The sequence below is a fragment of the Alexandromys fortis genome, unplaced genomic scaffold (genome assembly GCF_014885135.2).
Source record: "Alexandromys fortis isolate MF-2015 unplaced genomic scaffold, M_Fortis_MF-2015_v1.1 scaffold_57, whole genome shotgun sequence".
Taxonomy (NCBI): Eukaryota; Metazoa; Chordata; class Mammalia; order Rodentia; family Cricetidae; genus Alexandromys; species Alexandromys fortis.
This window is the reverse complement of record NW_026067941.1, coordinates 1,726,871-1,740,446: the sequence shown is the minus strand read 5'-3', so window position 1 is coordinate 1,740,446 and position 13,576 is coordinate 1,726,871. Positions and strand designations below refer to the sequence as shown.

The 13,576-nt window shown below is 42.3% G+C and overlaps 1 long non-coding RNA gene across 1 annotated transcript; it reads right to left on the bottom strand.

The window, feature by feature from the left end:
* Positions 1 to 199: 199 nt before the first annotated feature.
* LOC126505297 (uncharacterized) lies at positions 200 to 5,735 on the bottom strand. The gene is made up of 3 exons (XR_007592854.1): positions 5,603 to 5,735; positions 4,833 to 4,926; positions 200 to 334 (listed from the first exon to the last, which is right to left on the bottom strand). It is a non-coding gene; the product is annotated as an uncharacterized lncRNA (long non-coding RNA).
* Positions 5,736 to 13,576: the final 7,841 nt, after the last annotated feature.

The window sequence follows — 13,576 nt, the reverse complement described above, 5'->3', positions numbered from 1 at the left end:
GGAAGGCAAGTTCTGGGTGGGTAGGGTGGGGTCTCTGAATCTTGTCCTTAGCAACCCCTGTTTTTTGTTAAGCAAAAAAAGTGTCTGGAAAATACTACAGGGGACATTAGGAGATAAGTTTAACATATCAAAAATTAGCCATGTTCAGGATGTAAAGATAGCAGGTGATTCCTTACCAGGAAGAAGTGAAGGGGCAAGGGCAAGCTTCTGGGCTGTGAGCCGTGTTCTCCTGAGCTGGTGGGAGCTACACAGCCCTGTTCACTTGTGGCAACCAGGGAACTGGAAGCTAAAGAGTTGTGTCTTCTTCTGAGTTATACTTCATTTAAGATGCTCACTGAAGAATTGAAGAATATTGAATACATTTAACCTACATACTATTGGAAAATTTAAAGGAATTTCAATGAGTTTTAACCATAGGCTAAATAGAAGTCCATTTAAAAATTACTCAAAATGGCATAGGATTGTGCTCAGTTGGTGGAGTGTTTTTCTGGAGTTCATGAAATCCTGGGCTCCTCAACACCACACATAGCCACACCTTTGTAGTCTCGGGGATGTAGAGGCAGGGGGATTAGAAGTTCAAGGTCATTCTTGGCCACACAATGAGTTCAAGTCCAGGCTAGGATGTATGATACTGTCTCAAAAAATGAATAAAGTAAGAAAATACAAAAAAATTACATGTCCAAGTGTCTGGGAATTAAAATAAGATTTACAAATGAAAGTTTAAAATGTAAGGAAATTGTTATCCAGCTATATAAAGCAACGAAGTGCTGATTTGTACTACAAAATGGCTGTCCTACTATCGTACTAGGCTGCCTAAAGTGAACACAAAAGACAGCAGAGGATTCTTTTACGTGGAATAGCAGTCACAGGTAGGTTCACAATGATAGGGATCAGACTGGTAACTTGGCAGAGCAGGAGGGAATGGGGAACAGCAACTCAATGGGTAGTAGAAAGAGAGCCATGGGAGCATCTGGGGAGACACAAAGGATACTCTGCATCGGGAACACACCCACCACCCCTATGCTGTCCACTTTGAAATGCTCTATTTTATGTGAGCTTCACCTTAATTAAAAACTTAAGGAAGGTTAGATTTAGAAAATCAAAGTTTAGTACATTCTATAGCATTTTTTAAATCTCTAGGTGTGTGTATGTGTGTGTTCATGCACGCATGTGTGCGTGTGCCCAAAGTATAGCCAATAGCCTGCAAAGCCATCACACTTTCTTTTAGCTTTAATGTGGACTGTGGGGGCTATTACGAGGGTCACATTTGTGGTTGTGGGTGGGAATGGGAGTTTTGTTCCACACACTGAGACAGTTTACTGCCTCAGCGGGTCTGATTTCATAGCTCTCCAGAGAAATGAACATTGAATAACACAGATGGAAATGTAACTGATGTGGTTTAGGGAACTGTTTGTTCTTTCCTCCTGCCGTTTGTTAAACCTGAACTTGATCCTTTTGCTATGGTCTCTGAAATGAACTCACTGCCAGGAAGGAGTTTCTACAAACATCCTCTGATAAATCTTTAAGTTCCAAGAGTAGGATTTACAGGGAGACCTTGATGATGATGATAGTGACTTCCTACACAAGTAGGTGCTCTTTGGTCCTTGAAGAGATGGATGTTGAGTTCACTCTAGGATTTAACTAGAGATGTTTGCTACCTTATCACAGGGGGTTATCTTGGTGACAGCAGGATGGGTTGAGCATTTCTGTAATTTGGGTGAGAACAGAATGAATTCCAAATTAAATCTGCTTGAAAACTCTTCCCAGAATCTGCAGATTGGGACCATCACCTGAAGTGTGAACTTGGGATAACTCCAGCTAGACACTAATACTTATTTACAACATGCAGGTCTGAACACAAGATGATGGCCATCCCGATAAAGGCCAGCACAACAGCCGAAGACGCTCTCATTCTCCCCAGCTTCAGTTGGATTACATTCGCTATCGGAGCTTGATCTGAAGTCTAATTAGGTTAGAGTTGATAGATACAATAAATAAAATGCGAAGCATTCAATTAAACTGCAAGTTAGAGCAATGAAGAGATTTCTAGTATAAATATGTGCCGTGTGTTGCTTGCAAGATACTTGGATTTTAAAAACTCTGAAGTCCAACTTTTATTGGCCATCCTATATTTTATTGGACACTCATAAATGTGTGTGTCTTTCACACACACACACACACACAAGGAGAGAGAGAGAGAGAGAGAGAGAGAGAGAGAGAGAGAGAGAGAGAGAGAGAAACTGACTGATGCTTAGAGAAAACACATCTTCCCCAGTTTATGTGATCTACCATGCTAAGACAGCATAGTGGCTCATTTATTCTAAGACCCAACAAACAGGTGATATAATAGTCTGAAATTTGGGATTTCCTTTATCGTGACTTTCTCCCCAGCCTTCCTGCCTCCATCTTCCATGCTTTATAGCTTGGGGATTTCTAGTTAACCTCATCTCCCCCACTTTGTGGTCATCTTCATGGTTTACATCCTCTGGTGAACCTGCCTCCTCTCTCTGTTTTCTTATGAGGCCCCCGAGGTTTCATTTTGTTGAAGAGTTTTCTCAACCCAAGCAGAAAGTAAATTAGGACTGTTAATCCACCACAGCCTGGGCCAGGTGGAGGGGAGGAGGCAGCAAATACAGGAAGCTAAAGAAAATGGGGAAACCTGTTTCATTTGCTGCTGTTTGTCATGTATCGCACAATATGGGACCTGCTGTGCCTGTGGAATTTACTGTAGAAGCGAGCTTTGTGTAAACTGGGTGAGCCGCTTGACCTCATTTTTTTTTTTTCCAGAGTAAATAAAAATAATCTCAACCTAAGACTGCTGGTAAGTTCTATTGAAAAAAAAAAAGGATATGAGAAAACGATAAGAGCCATGATTATAGGGATCATTTTTCCTCTTGTAAGACCACACAACTAATATAGGCTTTGAGCTCTTTGAAAGAAATACTATCAATATATTCTCTTTACCAGCGCTTTATCCTCAGCCACTGGTCCAAAAGCATTGGTTGTAATAAGAGAGCTTCATCAAGGTGCATCATACGCCACCTCCAGCATAGATCATGGGACCTTCTGGATGCCCAGGGTCATTCTCCTTTAGGAAACCAGGTGATGATCAAAAAGAAACAGTGGTGGCTTTGTTCTTAAGCTACCCCGAGTCTCGAGGAAATTACAACATTTCAGATGTATGAAAAGAAGTAGTCAGGAGTTAAACACCAGGAAACATCTATCAAAACACAAAAGAAGTGACAAGTTACTTTAGAATATGCAGAAAAATATGCATTTGAATGATCACCATGATAGATGTGGGGAAGGGGGAGAACACATTTCTAGGTGGCAAGCAAGAGATGGGTGACTTCCTTATTCTTTTACTAAGTCTTCCCAGACAAGAAATTTTAGGGGACTTAAAGATGATTGTGAAGTTCCTTTCTTTCTTTACTTGTCTTTTTGGATTTTTGCCTTGAACAAAGCACCACCACCCTGATGGCTACAGCCATCGTCTTGAACGACCTCCTACTGTATTTGCTTTGTTTAGGTTTTAAAACATTTTTCTTGTTCTCCCCTCTCTCCAGCTCCACTGAAACTGTGTCTCAATATCCGTTTCTTTAAAATAATTAATAATACTTTTTAAAAATTATTTGATGGCTTTATACATTTATACAATGCATATGGATCCTATACACCCACCACTGCCTCCCTCCCACCCTATCATCCTTCCAATGCCTGTTTGTATTCTTACAGCCTGTGCATTTCATCCAGTTTGGCAAACCCATGCTACATCAATTCTCCTGTCTCTGATAAAAGAGACTATGCATCTCAGGAGCCGCTGCTGGAGGCCCCTCGTGGCTGCTTGACACGGCGTGTCAGTGTGATGGTTTGAATGAACAATGTCCCCCATAGGCTCATGCATTTGAACTCTTGGTTTGGTCCCCAGTCCAAGGAGCTGTTTGGGGGAGATTATGGGCGTGGAGGTCTGCTGGAGGAAGTCCATCACTGGGGGTGGATTTTGAGTTGATAGCCTTGCTACATTTCTAGTTTTCACTCTGCCTCCTATGGGTAGGGTTGAGATGTGAATTCTCAGCTGCCTGCTCCTGCTGCCATGTTTTTCCTGCCATTATGGACATCTAGTCCTCTGGATCATAAGCCAAAATAAACTCTTTCTTCAGGTGCCTGTGGCCATGTTATTTTGTCAGAGAAATAAAAAAAGTAACTAGTTCAGTTAGTATTTGCTGCCAGTGAAGGATTTAGATGATAGGTTGAACAGATACACACAAAAACCAGAGACTGCTTAAAATCTTCTAATTATGTGTGAATATATTTAGTTTAATCTTAAGAAAAGCCACTCCGCCAATGCAAAGAACTCCAATCAGACCAGATTAGACCAAATTAAAATGCCCATGTTTAATAAATGCGGCACTCTCAGGTGGACCGAGACAGCAGGGCGGGAAGAGGAGCCCCTGCAAACCCAAAACCACGTGTTCCTTTTTCCGGCACGAGCATAAATAGCCTGTGGGCGTGGTCCTGACCCTCCCTGGGGGAGGTGTCAGTGCTTGACAGGCTGGGAGTAGGAGTACAACAGGGGCAACTCCTGGTCCAGGGGCTTCCAGTCATCCCAGACTTCTTGGATATAGGACTGTTAGAGGACTAGGGTGATGCCCCCAACTTAATATTACATTCCAGGCTCTTTGGATATAGGGGTATGACAAGGAGCTGAGGTGATATTTAGAACCAACATTTTAGGCTCTCTTTGGATAAAGGAGCATTGGCTCAAGTCTGGCTACTTCCTGCAGGCATGGGGCGACAGGGGAGAGGGGAGATCTGAGAGGTGGTGCACTCACACTTTGAGAGAGGTGTGGCTGGAGCAGCATTGGTTTTCTGTCATCCCGGAGTCCTTAGGCAGCTGCTTTTTGAGGGAGATGAGAAGGCAGGTGGCTAGGAGAAAAAAAATATTGTTATTATTGGCCCTGTGAAATGGGTCTAGCCATGGGATGGGACACAATAGCAGATAAACCCTGGGTTTTTAAAACACTTTTTAGTTGGCAGGTGTTCTTAATCCAGGAGAATTGGTACCAATGGTAAAGGCTCAGGAGCTGTTGCAGGTGTTTGGTGTTGTCTGGGGAGCACTTTGTGAGTTGGTCTTGGCCCAGGTAGTAGGAGTGACCTGTAAAATATGCTTGAAACTGGCTGGGCTCAGTGTAGAAGAACTTTAAGAAAACTGGAACAGATTTTAGAAGACAATTAAAGGAAATTAGAAACTCTGAACCTCTGAAGACACACTTGAAACCTGTGAATCCTGGACTATGAAGCCTGTTAAGGAGGCATACCTGTCTGTATTTTAGCAGGAAACTTCATTAAATGTCATGGATGAAGTAATAAGTTAACAGTACCTAGGTTGTCAAATGCCATTAGACAGATCTGGGAGGGATAAATGAGCAAAAATGAGACAGTTTTTTTTTTTTATTTTTTTTTTTTTTTAGCTACGCAGGCAATCCCAAATCCTCTCCTTAGTCTTTGGAGAATACCAGTCTTAGAAGTAGTGCTTGCCATTAGCTGCTGAGTACAAGAGGCCCAAAGATTTTTCCTGTGGGTGAGGGAAAGATTAGTCTACCTGTCTTGGCTGGGAGAGAAGATTGATTCCCCGAAAGGCATCCAGGAAGCTGAAGAGGTGGAAGGCTGCTTTCTGCTGTGTGTGTTGCTTTGCCAAACCCAGAGGCAAGGCCTGGAGGTGGAAGGTCTTCTGTCTTTTTAAGGAGCTAAAGGGTACTGCGGAAGCTGAAACCACGTGTTCCTTTTTCTAGTGCCAACCTAAATAGCCTATGGGCGTGGTCCTGGTCCTCCCTGGGGGAGGTGTCAGTGCTTGGAGGCCTGGGACTTGGAGTGTGGACTGGGGCAACTCCCAGGCCAGGGGCTTCCCATCAGAGTACTAGATAAGTGATAGACATTAATGGGGGAGCCAGGAGAAGGAGGTCCTAGGCACAGCCCAAGGACCGTTTCTTATTTGTTTAGCTTGCCAGTCAGTCTATCGAAAATCCTGACACAAGGGTCCAAGGATAAGAATATAAAAATGTAGATTGTAGAAATAGGAATGTAGAAATAAATATAAAGTTGTAGGCCTAGGAGAATGAGAACAGACTGTCAGCAGCTTTCTCAGCAGCTTAAGGATTAACTACAGTGGGTTACTCCGCTTTACAACCCATAGCTCTCTTTACAAGGCCAAAACATCTCTCTGCAAACTGAGAGCTAGCCTATGGATAGGAGCTGAGCCAACTTTTAGGAAATGGATATATGACCTCTGGGTTATGCAGTATCCCTGCTATGTGAAACTGGCAGCATCAAAGAGGAGAGACACTACCTGGACGTACCAAGAAAGACAATAGATTAAGTACAAACACTAGAAAAACTGAAAAACTCTGTTAATGGAGACTGTAAAGTAAGGCAATCTGTATCTGAGCTTTACCTTGAAATTGTAAAGATTCTTTTGTTCAGACCTAATGCTTGGTGCCCCTACTATAAAAAGGTGAGTCCAGAAACCGGCCTTTGCCACAGCCTAACAAAATCCATCCCTGGCTGTGGTCTCTGCTAGCTGATAAGATTTTTGTGCCCCATGGAGATTTTTTATTTTATTTTTTTAAAATTTTTTCCTGGATTCTGGTTTCTGGAATAAAGTTTGCTTCTGGTTTATTGGTGGTCTGTCCCCATCTTTGCACGACCCCCCCACCCCCACTAGACCTAACACTAGCCTCAGTTTGCATTGTAAAACCTCAATTACAAAAATAATAACAATGTGTGGAATGAGTTCTTGCAGAGGACCTGGCTTCAGTTCCCAGCACACACAGGCAGGTCACAATTGTCTGTTATTGCAGGTCCAGAAGATCCAATGCTTCTAGCTTCCATGATACCAAATACCATGCGGTACACATCCATACACATAAAATAAAAATTTAGGAAAAAAATTTAAAATAAATAACAAAATGTCAATGCTGGGGAAATTGTCCTGTGGTTAAGAATGCTTGTTGCTCTTTCAGAAGGTGTGGGTTTCATAGTCAGCACCCACATGGTGGTTCACAAGCATTTGTAAATCCAGGTTCAAGGGGATCTGATGCCCTGTCAGAGGTCAAAGGCTCCCTTAAGCATTGCACATATAAGGTATGCATGCACACACACAGACAAAATACTCGTACATATAAAAATAATATAAACAAATCTAAAACTAAAATGTCGTAGCTGACAGACCAGCTTCATGGGATTCGAGCGTCCTCAAAAAGGACTTAACTGGAAGCCACCCAGCACATGAAACCTGCTCTAGGCTGTAGATCGGTCACTCCTGTTATGGCGAAAATCAAGGTCCCAGGGCATGCGCTTCCTCTCCTTGTGGACTTCTCCAGAAGCTCCTGAGAACAAACAAGCGAAAAGAGACATCTGGTCCACCACGATTTGGAAGGGAAAAAGTGTGACCTTATTTCATCAATATTCCGCCTGCTTCATAAATATTCATTAAAAGTAAAAAAAAAATACAGAACCCTTATAAGGGCCGCTCATTTCAGTCTCTCCTTGGAGTGCTTCCTCTGCTTTGTTAAATAAACTTCTGCTTAAAATGACTGTGTATCTCAACATCCCCCTCATAGCATGAGCAAAAATAATAAAACATCTAGAGCTATTAAAAACGAAGGCGCTAAGCTTTCATATTTAGCACGTGATCGACACTGACAGCTTGCCTTGGTTCATGACGTTCGTTGACAGTGGTATCCTGGGGAGAGAGGAGTGCGGCTCAGAGCCAGCGATCTGGCCTTGACACTGACCTCCATTCTCAACCTCTCTCTTGCAGCGAGTTCTGACAGGTTGCAATTTGCATGTAACCAGTTGCATGGATTTACGGATTCCCTTATTTAATTTTAATCCACAAAAAAATGAAATGAAGGCTTTAAAGTATTCCTGCAGAGACCATGAATCGAGCTGAATTTTAATAATAATGCACAAGGAAACAAGGAGTTGGTGGCACTGAGACTCTTCCTCTGGGATAAACTGAGTGGCAAATCGTAGGTGAAGACAGCGGTGAGCTAATCGAGTAAATGGGATTCTCTGGCTTAAAGATATTTAGCTTCCAACGGCAAGAAAAAGTATATGACCGTATTTCGTAGTATATGCATGTTGTAAAAACTAACTACAAATGCTTGCAATTATAAGCTGAAAGAAATGTTATCAATAAGAATATGTAACTAGCTGAGTATGGTGGGATACACCTTTAATCCTAACACGCTTTTAATCCCAGCGCTCAGAAACAGCCAAAACAGATGAAACTCAACCAGAGTGTGGAGTCGATAAAGCATGCGGCAGCCCAGCCCTGCAACCGCCCTCTCCCTGGCAGCTGTGGGCAAGCCACGGTGGCACATAGAATCAGTCAGCTAGACCCCGTGGTAAGGAGCTCACTACACACACAAGAACCTACAAACAAAGAAACACCTTGTCCTATTGACCCGTCCAGCAGGTCCAGTTATTCAGGGTCTGAAGAGGCTCTACCTGTAAGAATCATGGGCGAGAGAAAAGGAGACCAAGCAGAATTCAATTGTCAAGGTCTCACTTTATTAGGGTAATGGATACAGCTTATATAGCCCTTGAATGAGGAACTTGGCTTGGGGTGAGGGGTAGGGGGTAGCAAAGGTCACCAGTTAGCACAACTGGTGTTTTTTTGTGTAAGTGGAAACATTCTTTTTGTTGTTCCATTAACAAACAGTTCTCAAGATAGTTGGGATGTGGGGCTCTCTGCAAACATTCTTAGGACAATGGTCCCTGCTATCATCTTTAGGACAATGGTCCCTGACATCCTATGGAATTGGAGACTTTCTCTCTCCCTCCCTCTTCAAGTCCCTATTATTATCCATGCTCCTGGTTTGATACTAGTAACGCCAACATTCCAGGAACTACATCACTAGGAACTAGATAGTCTGTCTTCTTCCCTTCAGGACCTCTGTCATGAGATTTGTGGCAGCTATCTCTTCTAATATTCCTATATTTCAGAGCCTTATTATGGCTGGCTATGACCATGAGCTTATAACCCTCCTAATAGTGTTTTTCTGAAAAGTAATTTCCTATTATCCCCTTTATCCAAGCCTGTTTTCCTTAGTGATTTCTAACATACATGGGGGGGGTGTCTCATAGTCTGGCAAGCACACGTGTGTATCTTTCCCCAAATCTACATTCAGTGACATCACACGGATTGCCTGAACTTAGCCTTGACTGAAGGATTTAGACCAAAGACATCAGAAAACACAAGCAGGGAGAGACAGAGATGGACATACAGAGAGACAGACAAACAGACACAGAGACATGGATGTGTGCATTTGTGTGGGTCCATATGTATGTGTGACAACCAGAAGTCTTGGTTGTCATTCCTCAGGCCATCAGTTTTTCTTTTTTCTTTTCTTTTTTCTTTTTTTTTTTGAGATAGAGTCTCACTGGGTGTCTTAGAGTTTCTATTGCTGTGATGGTACACCATGACCATGGCAATACTTTTTTTTAAGAATATTTTTGTCTTTTTTTAAACAATTTATTTATTTGTATTTTATGTACATGGGTGTTTGGCTGTGTGTATGTCTGTGTGAGGGTGTTGGATCCCCTGGAACTTGAGTTACAGACAGTTGTGAGCTGCCATGTGGGTGTTGAGAATTGAACCTAGGTCCTCTGGAAGAACAGCCAGTGCTAAGCCAACTCTCCAGTCCCATCAAGCAAACTCTTCCAAAGGAAAACATGTAATTGAGGTGGCAGCTTACAGTTCAGAGGTTCAGTCCTTTGTCATCATGGCAGGGAGCCTGGCAGAGATGGTGCTGGCTACATCTTGATAAGAAGGCATCAGGATGTGAACTCAGTATCACACTGAGTGAAGCTTGAGCACATATGAGACCTCAAAGCCTGCCTTTACAGTGACACACTTCCTCCAACAAGGCCACACCTACTTCAACAACAGCCTCACTTCCTCATAGTGCCACTCCCTTTGGGGGCCATTTTCTCTCAGACTACCACACTGGGCTAGGCTGTCTCAGGCCTTCCCAGTGCTGAACTTACAAGTGTATGCCACCGCGTCTGGCTTCTAGATCACCCCATTTCCATCTTTACCCAATTGCATAATTATAAAGTATCTTCTCATTTTTATTGCGTCAACTCTAGCTTTTCTAACAATTGCTTGCTGCACTAAAGGCAGAAAAAAAAATTAAAAATTAAAAATATGAGCCAGATGGAGATTTCCATGTGAAAAGAATGTCTTGACTTCCACTGTTTTGAGGAATAAGAATTCATATGTGGCCCTAAGTTTTTTCTGTTTTTAATTGATCTCTGAGACCAGTCCTTGAACAGTGGTACTGCGCTTGGCTGCCATGATTAAGGTACACTTACACTTGCCTGCACTTCCGGATGGGATTCGCTTCAGGCACCCAAGTGGGAGTTAGCATGATCATGCACCCTTTACTGGTGCTGCAGCTTCCCTGTCTCACCACCTCCTCATGTCTGTATTAAAGATTCCTACCTTTCTAAAATGTTGCTTGCACTTAAATGCTTATGTGGTAGTTGAAATGCATCTGGCCCCCATAAACTCATAGGGACTGGCGTTGTTAGGTGATGCGGTCCTACTGGAATAGGTGTGGCCTCGTTGGAGGAAATCTAACTCAAAAGTACCAAAAGAACGTGTTAAATCAAGGTCCATAACTTTCTATCCTTCAAGTCTGCATGCCAGCCCTCTGTTGCCTCCCAGGTGGCGAATTCCTGGAGTCTAGAACATTTTTGTCTCTCTAATCTCTCCCTCTCCTTTCCTATCTCCCCCCCCCCCAACTCACACACAAATACCACAAAAGAAAACAGAATGACCTAAGATACAGTTTGAGACTATTATAAATAAGAAGTGAGAGAATGAGAAAAATCAATGGTGATTTTTTAACTTGAACAATAGGGACACCAGCAGAGCTCTTGCTAATTCTGAAAAGGCTGAGGAGGCACACATCTGGGGGTAAAAACACTAAGAATTATGTCTTCAACATTTTATGTCGGAAATGTCAGTCATTCAAGTGAAGCGATTAAGTAGGCAGTTTAAGATACAAATCCATACTTTAAGAAGTCTGGCTTGAGGTATAAATTTAGGACTTAATAACATTAATTTAGGTGTCAAATGAGAGATAACATGTAAAGCCAGTGGTCCGAACTTTTAGTTTTAATATTATTGTGGAAGAGGTTTCTGCCCCAGTGCCAGATATTTTCTGTTTCACAGACCAGAACTTCTCTTTCTGCCCTGCTTGCTGCCATCTAGAGAATGTGTCTTAGTCTGTTTTCTATTACTATAAGCTTGGTAGCCTATCAAGTAAAGAGCTATGTTTGGTTCATTATTCTGGTGGCTGGAGCCATGCACATCCTGTCAAGGGTCCTCTGGCTGCATCCATGGTAGAGAAGCAAAAGAACAAGTAGGCCACACCCATTAAGGGCCAGGGCCTGTGCAATACTGCTTCCTAACAACCTGTTCCTAAGAAACCCACCCCAGTCAAGTAAGAGACCTCAACCCACTCCCCAGATCCCTAGGCAATGGACCTCCTGATCTAATCATCTTCTATTAGGCTCTATTCCCTAACGTTTCTACTACTCTGATACCGTACATTGGGATTCATGCTTTCAGAACATGAACAGCCCAAACCACATCTACATCATAGCGAAACATATGTACACAGCCATCAGTGGGCTCCCTGGTCCTCCAGTTTAGTTCAGTACCATTTGTGGGGCCACTGGCCGCACTCCCAGGATACAAGAGAGAGGCAGAATGAGGAGATCCGTTAGTAGTCCCCTCTGGAGCCTTCTCACAGGTTTCTCTGGTTCCTTCTCAAGATGGCTCCCCCTGCTCACCTCTCCTGAATCCCATCGCTTTCCTTTTAACTCTTTCTGGCTCAGGGCTCAGCAACTAACACCTCCGCTGAAGCCCTGGCACTGGAGAAACTTTCATGGTTCCCTACGGCCAGCTCAGAATTTTGTAAACAATCCATCTATTGAAGGAACGTTCTTCAAATCATCCCAAATTAAAACTCTGCCCCGAGTTTCCTCGTAGGACCCTGGATAACACACCCACCTTTCTCCTCTGGGGAATCACAGGGAAACAGCGAGAGCAATGAATAAAAGCTCGTACCACCCTGTCATTTAGAGCCACAAACTGAACTTCTTAGAAAAGTGGGCAGAGAGCGACAAAAGACTTGGTAACGCTTAATAGGGCCAAGCATAGGAAGCATCATGTTCTCTGGGTGGCAGAGAAGGATTAAAAAGGCATTAAAAAGCCCCCACCTCGTGGGTTCCCCTCATGGTCATTTTAACTTTTCCTGGGGCCACTCAGAAATGCTTTGCTCAGAACAAACCTGAATTTAGTCATTTGGTTTGATTGGGTTATTACATCAGCAAAGGCAGATTCCCAATAACCAGGGATTCAATTTAACACCACCAATTCCACCTTAAATTCATTCTGCTTTGGCTTCAAGGTCTAGCAGAATGTTGAGTGACTTAGTTGATGGCTGTCCTGATGCTGTGTGACGCAACAGTGTTTCCCAAAACTCCATTGTTCATACTAAACTTATGGCAGCCATTCTTTGCCACATTTAGGGTATATTTTTCTTTTCTATTTTAGCATGAGGGATTTTATATGTTAATCAGAAACAAGGGTTGAATTTGAGAAGACCTTAAAAAAGCATACATCAATGTCAACTTCAACTTTCTCATTTGTTAATGTAGAGAATTACAAGAAAAGGTCTCCAAATGTTGCTTTATCCTACATTCCAGGGACTAAATCATGTGGGGTGGGAATGGACATTTCCCTGGTAATATATTATTCAGGAGAGTCATTTACACTCCTGGCCATGTGATTTCTCTTGTTCTATCTGTCTGTGTAACAAGTTGGGAGGCTTTCCGTCTTTTCTCTGTTTCTGAAATAATTTATATGAAGTCAGAGTTATCTATTTCTTGAATGTTTGACAGAACTTGCCTATAAATTGCCTGTGATGGTAGCTTTTAAACAATAGATATTTGATTGCCTGTTAAATTATTTTTATAGGTATTGAATTATTTAGTTTTTCACCTTTCCTGTTTACTCAAGTCAATAGGAAAAATTTATATTTTCCTGGAAAATAATCAATTAAATCAATGTTTTCAAATATAATGCTATAAAATTTATACAATCTATTTTAATTTTAAAAACCATTGCTAAAACTTTAGCTTCTTCACTGCTTTTCCTTAAGGTTTACCCTGTTCTCTCTCTATCTCCTCCACACCAAGATGACCTCAAGTATCCCAGCGTAACCTTGAACTCACTGTGTGGTCAAGGATAATCTTAAACTTCTTATCCTTCTTCCTCTGTCTTCTGAGGACTGATATTACAGGTGGATGACACCACACCTGATTTAGGGGGTGCTGGGGGTCGATCCCAGGGCTTCATGTCTTCCAGGATATCATCCTACCAACTGAACTCTATCCCTAACCACTATTTTTCTCTTTTATGTTTAAAAGAATTTCCAAGATCATGCTTATTTAATGACATTTATATTTATCTTATTCATTTAAACTAATTTGTTTT